Genomic DNA, 13,845 nt, shown 5'->3' on the forward strand with positions numbered 1-13,845 from the left:
GAGGGGAAAAAAAAGAATTAATGGCTAGAAACTTGACTCAAATGGTGGAGTGCCTGCCGAAGTAAGCATAAGGCCCTTGGCTCACAACAAATTTCTTTTGTAATGTTGGAGATGGAAATATTAATCACTGTGAGATATGATCTGTATATTCTATATGAGTATATTGGACTGTCACATGGCACTCCACACATTTTTAATAATTAAAATAATAATTTAGTGCATATTAGAGGACTAATCTTTGTTAAATAAGATGCTCAATTCACCTCGGACCCACAACTGTCCATTCAGATATGCTGAGCTAAGATCTGCAGAGAGGGACAGTACCCTCAACTGCTGAGTCTCAGCATCAGCCACTCTTCATTGTCACTTGCAGACTGGGCCAGCAGCAGCTACTCCCATCCCCTTAATGAAAGATGCTGCCTGGGAAGCAATACTGGGAACTCTTGCAGTGGTGGGACAATATTCCTGACATATGTGCCCAAGGCTAGTACAATGGCTCCTAGCAGTCCCTACTTCCCGCTTGGGCTTGGCAAATGTTCCTTGTGGGACCTGGCTGAGACACAGAGGGACACAGGGGCTCTGGGTCCTCACTGCCAGAATGCCCCAGGCATTTGCATATGGTCACACCCTCTGCCAGGATCTTTAACAATAGCAAACAAAAGTCATTTTTCTCCCTTCAGGGTTGGTAGTGGCTTTGAAGCCTTAGAATATGTTTCCTTGACAAGAGGAGCCAAAGGAGATGAAACAGAGAAGACAGATTTGATCCAATGTCATTTCCACCCAGTGGATTGGAAGAGGCTGAGCCACCTAGGGCCTCTGAATTCCATCTGCCGAGGGCTCTAACCTTCTCAGTGATAGTCCCAACACAGGTATAAGAAACGGTGATAGACCTTCACAGACACACTCCCTCACTTGAGCAACTAGGACACTGCTTGGGGACTGTCACTTCTATTCTGATTCTGATCCACATGTCTTGTGGGAAAATGCACAAAACACTATGCAAATATAGGAATCAAGGTGGGTCACACACCATTCTGGTTCATCAAATCATTTCCCTCTCCCAGGTCCAGTGGTTCATCTCATCTAATGGCTTTCTTACTCTTGGCTTCTTTCCCATCCTCCTCACTATTATACTACCTGGAGCTGGTTGGATCAAGAGCACTGCTTCACTGGACTGCCCTCCACAAAGCTATCAGCATCGTTGTTTTGAAACCTCTAAGTCCGATGGCATTACTTCCTGGCTCAATGTTTATCAGCAATGCTCTCTCCCTCCCAGAAATCAAAGCTGATTCCAGATGATTTCATGAAATGGTCCTTCTTTACCCCTTCATTAATGATCTTAAACAACTTTGGGTTAAGTGAAACGGCTGGGCTATTGCAAACCTGCAAAGATGTTCCTCTCTCTAGACTATGTCTACTCTTTTGTTTGTTCCCAGTTTTCAAAACTGGCAACTACTCAACCTCAACCTGCCCCTGGCCACACACACCTCTACTTTCAAGGTCATCAGAAGTTTGAGAAAGCTGGGCACTTGTAATCCTTGCTACTCAGGAGGCTGAGATGTGAGGATCATAGTTCAAAGCCAGCCTGGGCAGGAAAGTTTAGCAGACTCTTCAATTAACTGCCAAAAGAAAAAGAAAAAATCAACAGCTGGAAATAGAGCCGTGGCTCAAGTGGTAGACTGCTATCCTTGAGCAAATAAGCTCAGAGATTGTGCCCAGGCCCTGAGTCCAGGCCCCAGGACTGGCACCAAAGAAAAAAAAAAAAAGAAATTTGAGCAAGCGTTTATTTTCCTCTCTCCACCACTCCTAAGCAAGAATATCTTAAGGTGTGCCCCAGCCCCACAGGGTGGAGTCTGATAGTGAAGGGTGATTAAGTGGCTAGTTGAACAAGAGGAACTGGGTTCTTAGTGAGTTTGAATGATTGAATCAAGCCTTCCTGGAGCCTACTTTGTATCTAGACTTTTCCTTTGCAGCAGCCAACGAATTCATTGTATTGTGGAGGCCTGTTTGAACAGACTCCTATCTGATAAAGCAGAAACTAATATTATTCTTTTCCAAAGCATCAGCTTCCTCTAGAATAAAATGATAAAGTAATATAAACTTGGATAGACAAAGAGAACTCCATAATGCAGCATGAAAGAGAGTTGGAAAGATTGACTTCTACATGAGAATTTGCTTGCAAGCTCTAGGAACCCTAGTTTCTCATGTTTTATTTTTACATCTCGCCATAAATTTAATCTACTCCTCTTTCAGTTTATAACACAATTGATCATCTAAAAGGAGTTCTACTTCCCCTTTATATATGTACTCATTTAAATAATTCTAAAACGCTTATCATGTGCTTGGCTACAAGTGTACACAGGGATCCTGAGACATCTTTTAAAAGAGGGTTTGGTAAACTACATACACTGGCCAATCTGGCCCTACTCTTGCTTCTATAAATAAAGTTTTATTGGCACATAACTACACCCACTAATTTGCATACTGCCTATGCCTATATGTGCTTTCATACTACAACTGTAGAACTGGGCAGTTCCTACAGACCCCTGCGAAACCTAAAGTATTTATTATTTGACACTTTACAAAACTTCTGCTCTAGGCTATACACCACAGCTAGAAGTTCTGGTTACAATAAACCTCCCTTCCCTGAAGGTTAGAACTGAAGCATACTTCATCCACTTTGGGAGGTAGTACATTCCCAACCATCCAATTAGATGTTAATTTGAAAATAAGCTCAGGGGAGAAAAAAATTTAAACATAAATTCAACTGAGCGCATTTTGACATTGTAGAATTCCTGGGTATTACAAATGAGCTTCAGGCCCCATGTGAATCATTGTTAAGAGAGAGCCTCCTTGAGAGGGGGAGGAGAGGGAGACTCATCCCAGATGGTGTCAATGAAAATCCAAGTGCAGACTATATGACTCATTCCTAAGAAGAGGGTTTTCTGTCCTTTATGCTCTTTTGTCCTCTTCCCTGGGCGCAGTTGACTTCTTAGAACACCCCGCTGGTTTCAAGAAAGAAAAGCTCAGAAATGGGACATACAAAAGGCTATTTCTAAATATCAATGCAAAGGCCGAAATCTAGAAATTACATCCTTGGTCTTAATTTTCCTTTATTGACCTAGGAGACTCACAGGTTAAGTTCCTACTTAGAATAGACTTCAGGTCCCCTTCTGAGTCTTCACTCAAGGTCTGCAAGAATCTCTTCTTTGGTACAGGAGGATATCATATACAGTCAAATACATGATTGTGCAGTGAGTGCTAATAGCACTGGCTGTTGGCTCTCACAGAGGTCTGTTAGAATGTGTGCAATATAAAAGCACGTATGTTTCTTCCCAGAGCTACAGTTTCCTCAGCAGTAACTTAAGTACAAATCCCTGTTTTCTAGAGTCAGTAGAGAATCTGAGGATCACACAGAATGCCCAGAGCTATTCTTCCATAAATGTTATTTTTTTTTCTTTCCTTTTCCCTTAAACCTGAGGAAGGGGAACTCATGCTCTAGTCTGAACAAGGGAATCACACGTTCTTAATATCTGGATTGTTTCCTGTATTAAAAAGAAAATAAAGAGTTAATGTTGGTTTTGCCAACATGGCCTTAAGGAGGCTGAGGCAGGGGAGTACTGAATTTGAGGCCAGCCTCCAGATCCTGTCTTTTTCAAAAACACAAAACAAAACAAAAAAGCAGAAGGGAAGGAGGAGGAAGAAAGGAAGGAAGGAAATAAAGAGGGAGGGAGGAAGAAAGGGAAGAAGGAAATGAAGAAGAAGGGAGGATGAAAGGAAGAAAGAAGGAAGAGAGAAAGGTAGAAAGATGAGAGAGAAGAAAGAGAACTAAAAGGAGAAACAGAGGGAAAGAGAGAGGGAGAGAGGAAGGAAGGAAGATAGGAGAAAAGAAAGGCAAGAAAATAGATCTGATTGTTCTAAGATGTTCTCCTCCCATTAGTTCAACTCCCAACCCCAAGATTAAAGATGAGAAAAGCTTTCTATTTCTAAATCAACAGGCTGCTGCAGGCATCAATCAGCACTAACCACTTATGGAAACTTGGCCACTAGTCCCTACTTTGAGTCGGCCTGACACATTTGGATCTAATTGGCAGTCTGGTTTAGAGCAGCCAAAAAATATAGTGTCATACACAGCACAGATCAAAGCAAAAGCAAACTAGCTTGCAGATACTGGGCTTTGACTGCCAAAATTAGGCAGGCAGGTTTGGAAGACTTTTTTTTCCCCTCAGACCCAAGTAAATGCTCACTAGCTTTTCAAGAGGAAAACCTCTAAAAAAATCTCTCAGTTAACTCGTTTGAATTTAAAGCATGAAAGAACAGGGAAAAGTATTCCAAGTTGCTGACACTGTGGGTGGTTATTTATTTTCAACCTTTCTCTAAACAAAGTAGGAATTAATATTTCCTTTGGTCTTCAACATAAGAAGAGATCTGAATTTTGTAATTAGATGTATGCCCCCAGTCGATGATGATAACTCAAACCACATTTAAAATCAGTGATTTTTAGGATGAGAAAACAAAATTTCTCCTTCTTACAAAAACCAACAAAAAGAATGCTTTTCTTTTCCTAACTCCAACATTATATAGTAATACCTGTCTACCAGAATTTAAGTGATAAGTGATCCCAATGAACATTGCTGAATATTACAGTTTTGGAAAAGTTATGACCCCTCTTTCCAGAAAAATGCATATATAATACAATTGTGCATGCAACTTTAGAAACCAACAGACTCTGGAAGACCTCCCATAGGTTAAAGATTCTTTGCTTAAATCTACTAAATGAAAGGACAAAACTATTAACTAAATAATAGTTTGCCTCTATAGGTCTTCCATAGCTTCTACATTAAGTATGCCAGCCAGAGACAATTGACCATTCATTTCTACAAAGTCCTCCAGCTTGCCAAAATCATTACCCTTACCTAATAGCTTTCTGTTCTCAGAATTCCTTGGAATACCTGAAATATAGCAGTAGGAAGATCAAGGCCCAATCTCTTAAATAATCCCAGTAGGGAACAGTAAAAAGAAGATAGGTTAGAGCCATTCCCATAAGAGAAACATTTACTCATTCTCAAATATTATTGGTTCATCAAGGGAGCAACAGATACATGACATTAGAGCTAATACACAGGTTCAGAACTCGGCCTTGTATTTTCTACATCAAGTTATCAAAACCTGATAAGACTGAATATACCTTTGCTTTTGTGGGATTGATTTGTTTGGCTGGGTTCTTGTTAGGTTGTTTGTGGGTTTTTTGGTGTCTCTCTTGGAGCTTGAACTCAGGGCTTTGGTTTTTGTCCCTAAGCTTTTTTGCTCAAGGCTAGTGCTCTACCACTTGAACCACAACTCTACATTTGGCTTTTTGGTGGTCAATTGGAGATAAGACTTTCACAGACTTCCCTTTTCCCTTCTGGCTTCAAACCATGATCTTCATATCTCAGTGTCCTGAGAAGCTAGGATTATAGGTATGAGCCACCAGCACCTTGGCCCTATGAAGTAATTTTTGAAAACCTTAAAAGAGCAGGGAAGTTAAAAATCAACAAATGACTTTGAAAGCAAAACAAGTAAAAACATAATTCAGTAACTCAAGCGTTTGCTCTTAACTATTTAAAAAAAAAACCTATAACTCAATTCTGAAATCTTTCACCCTCTATACACGTGTGTTAACAGAATGGATAAAGAACCTTCACCTATTGACCAACCTCTGTGAAGCTTAAAAAAAAAAAATGGTCCAACTTCCTCTAGTTTCACTTTCCCTTCCTTGAGAATCAGCCCAGACACCAGCTCTCCCAGGAGGCCAAACTTACTTGATACAGAGAAGGCCATGTTACCTCCTGATCTGCATTCTGATCTGCAATTTGTCTTCACTTCCCATAAAGTAATGGGTATTGATTAATAGAAGGACAGTTTGGCCAGAACACACTGTTCCCACTCTCTCCTTCCTGGTCATATTTAGCAAGGCTCCAACAACTACTCTATCAGATGTACAAAGGAGTTCCATTGGACCGAGAGCAGAAGAACATTCTAGTAAGGTTGGGCTAATCATCTATTATAAGAACTTAGAGTTGCAGAGCTATGCAGTATTGCTAACAAGCTTTAGATCTTCCTGTACAAGAAGGAGTATATAGTACCAGCTCACCCCAGTTGGTCTTCTGAGCACACCAAGTGGCAGTAATAAAGACACACCTCATTTGCTTTCAAAGCAAATTCTTTTCCAAGTAAACAAAAACAACATGATCAATCAACTTCCCCCAACATTTTCAGAACTCTGCTCCATATCCAGTCTTTTTGAAGCTTATTATGGATTCCCGAGTCTCCCTCCACTTTCTCCAAATAGAAGAAGATTTGTTTGGAATAATTCCTTAAACGGATGAAATCATTAATATAAGCAACTCTTCTCTGTCCCCTAGTTTCCTAAGAATTAACTTAAATTATAAACCCAAGTAGAGCTACATCTCCTACTGTTTATGCACTTGGTCTGGCTGCTCCTTTGACATGCCCTGTGAATCATTTTATTTATTCAGTTACTGCTTTGTTGCCCAAATGATGTCAGGGTGAGTTCCATTTGTAAGCCTCAATTAACAAAACCCATTTTAAGTTTGGCTCTTGGAAAGACTGATAGTAATTGTATACTGGTTCTAAGATTTATTACAGTAAAATGCTCAAGTAAGAAAATAGCATCACCATGGGAAACTTCAACAGCACTAGTTCTACGCATGATAATCATCCAAATGCCAAAAAATGCTCCTGGTTTGTTGGAGTTTCTGCATTTGCCTATTTGCTTTACAATTCACTGCAGACACCACTCTGGAGCAAGCTTTCATCACAAGATGCCTGGACTGTGGCAATCACACCTTCACCGCCTCCTGTTTCTAGCTCTCCCCTTAACATTCAGCAGACACACTCCTGTCACATTAACCTGCCACAAGGTGGCTTTCAAGTATCACCCTTTAAGCTAAGAACCTTACATGGCTCCCCACTACAGAAGGAACACATCAGTGCAAGAGCCCTGATACGCAAAAGGTCTCCGTGTCTTCCTCTTCTCATTCTCCTCTGGCCTACAGATGCCTTGCTTCCATGTCTCCACTATTTCTGCCAAGCCCTTTTGTCCTCATCAGAGTCGCTCTCTGAAATGCCCTTGCTGATCACAATCCTAACAATCCGTGAGGACTTGATCCAGTATGTTCACCATAGAACCCCAGTGGAGACATCCTCCACATTCTCATGGCTCTTAGGTGATCTGGAGGAGCAAGATAGTTATTCATCTTCCTTCCTTCCTTCCTTCCTTCCTTCCTTCCTTCCTTCCTTCCTTCCTTCCTTCCATCCTTCCTTCCTTCCTTCCTTCCTTCCTTTTCTCTCTCCTTTTCTCCCTCTCCCCCTTCCTTCTTTCCTGACTCTTCCTTCTTTCCTCCCCCAGTCCTTTTCTTCTTTTCCTTTCCCTTTCCTTTCTTCCTACCTTCCCTTTCTTCCATCCTTCTTTTTTTGGGGGCCCAGAGTTCAAACCCCAATACTATCCAAAATTAAATATTTAAAAACAGATAACAGAAATGAATCCTGATGACTTTCAAATGTTAGTTTCATGTTCTTGGTTATGATGTATTTGCAACATCAGGTGTAACTATACCACTGCGTTTTACCATGTCTACTTTTAAAATTACTCTAATATTAAAAAGCCTAAGTGGAAATTCTTCCACTGGGAGTAATCATCTGGAAGAGCAGCTTACTGTGACTTTCAAGCAATACGGGGGAAAATAAGCACATTAGTCCAAAACTCAAAATGATCTTAAAAGTATTTCTGAGCATCTAACTTAATTTTCTTTTTCTTGGGGAATGCAGATATAATTGTGCATACTACTTCCAAAAGCAAAATTTATTATTTAAGCATGAATAAAAGTTTGGTGGGTTGTATCTGACGGCTTGTCTACTTACCTGCCTCTACTCATTCTCACACACACACACACACACACACACACACACACATCCTATACACTGCCACGAACACATATACATACATACGTACCGTAAGTTATGCATACTGAAAACAATGAGAAAACAATGTTAATTACACTTAGACTGAGACACTCAGTATGGTCTATAGTAAGTCTCAAATAAGATCACAGAGGTTTTCCCTCTTAAAAAATAATGTAAGTATAAATAATAAATCATAGCTACTAGCAGATTTTTTTGTCTTTAGAAATTTCCCAAGTAACATTTATTGTGCCAACCCAGAACTCCACACAAACCATAAAGTTCAACCATGTTTCTCTGAACTTGTTCTGTTAAGGTAAATTGATGATATATATTTCATCTGCTACTAGAATTACTCATAGTTTAGTTTCTTCTGGAAATGATCTGTTCTTTGTTTAATGAAGAGAATTTCCCATGGGCTACCCATCCACTCCTATGTATCTGGGGTTTATATGGGAGCTGGAAGCTTTTTCCATTTCATTCTGAGTATTCTACTGGAGGGGACCAAGATGAAGAAAGAAGATAACTTGTCCAGACCACAAAGGACTCACCTTCAGGCTGACATTCCTAGAGAGAAGGACTCTTCTCATTCAAATTGTGAGTGAGGGGAAGAGTTGAGGGGGGGGAGTAAGGGGAAGAGGTGAGGCTGGGACTTTTGGGAAAGGCAGTAACTGATGAAGTGCATCTGCTGTAATGGTCTGATTGAGTGGCAACACCAGCCTGTCCATTGAGTCACCTTGGAAAGAGTGGTCCTTCTTGAATACCAGATTCAATAATATCAACAGCAGAAAGAAATGTTTGCAAGCGCTTTGCATGCCAGGTGTCATATAACACATATAAATGCAAGGTTTTACAAAAAATTCCCTTTGCAGAAATCATTTCGTGGCTATAAACTGAGCATTTTCTCTGTACATATCCATTGCATTATAGATGGAGGATAAAATAAGACTGTTTTGCTTACATTTCCTCATGAAAGGGTGACATAAAGGATTGTTGTTTGCTTTTTTTTAAACTATGTTTGTTTTTTTCTCTTTTTTGGTTCTGGGGATGGAACCGAGGGCATTGCATTTGCTAGGCAAGCGCTCTGTCATGGAGCTACATCCCAGCCCTGAAGGATTTTTTTCTTTTCAAACTACAAAAGCACAACATGATCCCAGAAGATCATACTGCCCCCAACAGACACTTGGAATCATGAAGTACATTTCGGAATGGCTCCTTGCCTTTTTCCCCTTTCAGAACAACGTCTAGTTGAAATGTATCACCCCAGTGACAGTCATAGCATGCACCACACAACGGCTCCATCTTCTCACCCCTCTCTCACATCACTCAGGAGCGTTTTGATCCTCAGGATTCTACCGGGTCCTCCTAACCTGAACCTAGACAGAGATAGGACGACACTGGATGAAAAATGGTTCGTCCTCTAACACAAAACCCCATCAGGAGCACAGCCATGTCTGGAACCAATGTCATCCAATTGCAACTTGACTGCCTGTCCCCTGGATGGACAGAGGTATAGAGGACAGAAGATGCCACATACTTGTTTTATGCCCATGAGCCACCCATCTTGCCTGGCCTCTCCAAACCTTATTTCACATGCATTTCATTTGTGTTTACCAAAGTCCTAGGACTAAGCTGGGATTCAGGACCAGCCAGTAGGACTTAAATGTGTTTGCTTTCAGTTAAACAAATTAGCTTGGGTTTAAAACATGTCTATGTTGATCAATAATCAGAAGTCCCAATTTACCTCAAGAAAAACCTGCATGTTTTTTGTTGAATGTGTCTAACTGTATTAATGCTAATTATCCATCCATTCTCACCCAAAAGAAAATGTGCACCCTCAAATCACACAAAGTCATCAAGGAACCTCAAGGTAAAATGTCTAACATGACAATTTCCTTCTCATCAAAAGCCTGAATTCTGGCTGTAACATACAAAACTGAACAAAAGCAAAACTGATCTAAATATGGTACTGATAACATTGAAAACCATAAGGGTAGAAAATAAAATTCTTCATATACACCAAAACTCATTCAGTACATCCCTTATTTAGAGACCCATTTCCAGCTTCTGAAACTGCCAGTTGGTTATTAAATGAGAGGCCTACAAACACATATAATTATGTAAAGTTGATAGGCCAGGACTTGGATTTGAGTTTCCAGTCTCTGAGTCTGGACTGTCCACATCAAAAGGCACCCATGGGAACGCACTTCACTGGGAAGAGGCAAGTACTTTGGTATTTGAAGCATAGAACTTCAGTAAGCATTGAGGCTCTGATATCAGCAAGTCAGATGCATGCATGTGGCCTTGTTATTTCTCTATTGAATTGCCCACCATCTTCTGTGCTTCTCTGGCTGAGCCCCAGAGATGATGGGACTATGATCTCAGGGGCTGCCCAGCTTCCTTGGGTACATTGTACCACACATCAAAACGTGGACTGTAGAAGCCAGGCACCAGTGGCCCACATTTGTAATCCTAGCTACTCAGGAGGCTGAGATCTGAGGATCACCGTTGGGGTGATCCATGAGACTAACTCCAATTAGCCATCAGAAAACTGGAAGTGGCGCTGTGGCTCAAGTGGTAGAGCACTTGCCTTGAGCTGAAGAGCTGAGGGACAGCGCGCAGGCCCAGAGTTCAAGCCTCACAACAACAACAACAACAAAAGCTGGGATTTGAGGATGATTTGAAGCAAGCTGGGCAGGAAAGCCCATGAGATTTTATTTCTAATAACCAAAAAAGTAGGAAGTGGAGCTATGGTTCAAGTGGTAGAGGAAAAACAAAAAACAAAAAATGAAAAAAAAAAAAACCTTCAAGCCAGACTGACACAAAAATGACACACATATACAGACTATAAATGCTGATTTGAAATATAAATTATTGTCCTACCTGTACCTCCATTAATACAGATAATTAAGAAATGTGTTCTCTTGAATGCACAGATCTTTCAGTTAAGACAGGCTTGACTTCACTGATGACTGAGTTCCACATTCCCCTTTTGCCTAGTACTTATCAATAGTCAGACCCTTGGCAAGACATGAACACTAAACCATCAATTTCCTGAAGAAATGAACCTAATGTCTGTTCCATTCATCTCCTAGGCTTGTTCTAAAAATCCTTTAAACAGCCTACATAAATAAATAAAACATCTAATTGCATAAACAATTTCTTTGAAGAAATTCATTTCTTTTTCATCCAGTTAGACACAATCTTTAGGATCTAAAGGAAAAGTAGATTTATTATCTAACAAATGACAGTATTTGAATTACAGAAAAAAACTAATTATAATTCTCCAAATTCATAATTTACATTGCAACGAGTTTGCTAGTTAGGGGATTGATTAAAATCACTGTTATCTAAAATGCCTCATCCCATATTTCTTTGGGAATGCAAATTCTAGTTTAGCAAATAAGGAGTGCACTTTGAAAATGAAATTAATGTTGACATTAGGGAAAAAACCCCATAATCCTCAAAAATGTTTTTACATGAATCTTACTAACTTTCCCCAAACTGTATTATTAGGAAACAAAATTTAAATGATAAGTTAATTATAAGCATTCTCACTGAGGTATCATTTTGGAAAAAAGATAACAACATTTAATAAAAAGATACCACCACTAATAGAGAAAAATGAGCTTTCAGTTTTGTAGAAACACAAGTTCTAGTTATTAACCAACTTCTGACACCCAACTTTAGCCAACTCTTGCTTTGAATACAAATCAAATGGAAATGACCCTAAGTTAACACCTTAATGTAATACCTTTCTTTAAAACTCTTTACAAAGAAACATGTTCTTCTAATAGACTTTTGGAAGATTAGGACTGATCTCAAAGAGCACTTAGTTCAACCCTCATGTTAGGGAAAGAATGGTTTTTGACATGAGGCAGTAAGAGACTTGTATTGTTGATTCTCCGGTTGATGACCAATTCCTGTAAACACTGGTAGTGTGAAATAGCTCACTAAGCAAAAGCAAATCAACAAGTAAAGGGGTCCTCTTTTTAAGAAGCACAGCAGCAAGGTGAGGAGAATGATAAAGGGAATTGACATTGGGATATACAGTGAACATGTGTGGAAAGGAATGAAATCTACCCAATCTAACTAATGTAAGCTAATAAAAAACAAAACAAGGCCAAGCATGGACAGCTCACACCTGCTGTAATCCTAGCTACTCAGGACATCTGAGAGTCAAGGTTCTCCAATTAACAACCAAAAAGCCAGAAGTGGAACTGTGGCTCGAGGACAGTGTGCTAGCCTTGAGCAAAAAAGCTCAGAGACAGAGCCCAGGCCTCAGAACTACACACACACACACACACACACACACACACACACACACACTAATAATAATAATAATAATAATAATAATAATAATAATAGTAATAAGTTGGGCTTTTTTTAAGACAGCAAGATATCTTCCCCTCAATGATACTGAAAATTCTGGTATTTCCTATAAATTCTGAACCTAGGATTTAATAGTAATTTGGTTGATTCTTAAAGGAACAATTGATACCACCGTCTAAAATTGTGCAGTACCACAAAGGTGAACACACTTGATTCCCTGCTCATATTTATTGGAGCTCAAGTGACCTAAACAGTTATTTTCTTCATAAAAATAAAAATATGCAACAGCAATTTCTTAAGTACATAACAAAACATCCTGAAGCATGAATTAACATGAGATGAAATAGCCTACAGATATCAATTCAGACAGCTTTATAAAATGTCATTTATCTAAGGCATTTCTGTAATTGTACATACACACACACACACATACACACACACACACAAAACACTACACACAATTCTATATACAAAAGGCATCTATTCATGAACAGAAAGAAAATGTCCTTTAGAAACTCTGTGTAGGGAAGAATAAAGTAATACATAATTTAGTTGATGATTAATTTTTAAGAGAAAATTTCAGATTCTAAGAAACAGTGATTTACATTCAAATAAACATGTCCATTTTCAAACCTGGAATAGGTAAGGGATTTTTTTTTTCTGTTTTGTTTTGTTTTGCTTTTTGATACAGGCTATAAGAAAATTCACACTGTTGAATTTTTCTTCAAAGGGCCACTTTCAAAGTACAGATTTCAAATCCAAAGCAAGTATTCATGGCACAAACAAATGGGAGGCCTAAATTTCAAACATTAGCTTCCATGTGGCTTTTCTTCTCAGTCCCTTGCCTGCTACCAAGAAACCAATCCCTAGAATAGGAACAACAACTACATGTTGTACCATGATATCCTATGGTGTTTCTGAATGGTAAGTTTTTACATTTAAATCACAATGTGCTGGGAGATTTCTGAATTCTTGAAATAATGGAGTCCATTAATCCTATCACAAAATGGCTTTGGTCATGACATCCAAACACTTTCAGATAGACTCAGATTTCTCTCTAGAACAAAAAAGAGGGGAAAAAAAACTAAGAAAAGATAAAGCTGACAGAGAGAAGTGACAAGGTAACAAGAAGTAACTCTCAGTAGCTAATGATCTAAATCAGTCACATTGTTGGCTTTCTCCTTCATAAAGGAAGTCTCTAGTCTGGCTTGCACTGTGGCCTACTATCAGTGATAAGTTTGGGTACCCACCTGTTCCTGTTCATTCTGACAATCTCACACGCATTTCATGATTTAAGGAAGAAGTCACCACTTTTCAGGTTCTGAACATATTAAAAAAATTAAATACAGATATTTAAAAAGTTTGACTGACATACTCTCACTCCCTAGACTGCCCTCCAACCCCAATGTAGCTAATTCTGTTATAAAACCTCTGTGGGAAGACAAATTCAAGTCTGCCAAAGAAATAGCACAGATATTTCTTCCATGTTTACTCCAAATTAACGCGCTCTTCCTCTGAGAACACAGCATTTCCGGTTACTTGAATCCTGCC

This window comes from Dipodomys merriami, unplaced genomic scaffold (assembly GCF_024711535.1).
Source record: "Dipodomys merriami isolate MVZ:Mamm:240054 unplaced genomic scaffold, mDipMer1.0.p SCAF_16, whole genome shotgun sequence".
Classification (NCBI taxonomy): Eukaryota; Metazoa; Chordata; class Mammalia; order Rodentia; family Heteromyidae; genus Dipodomys; species Dipodomys merriami.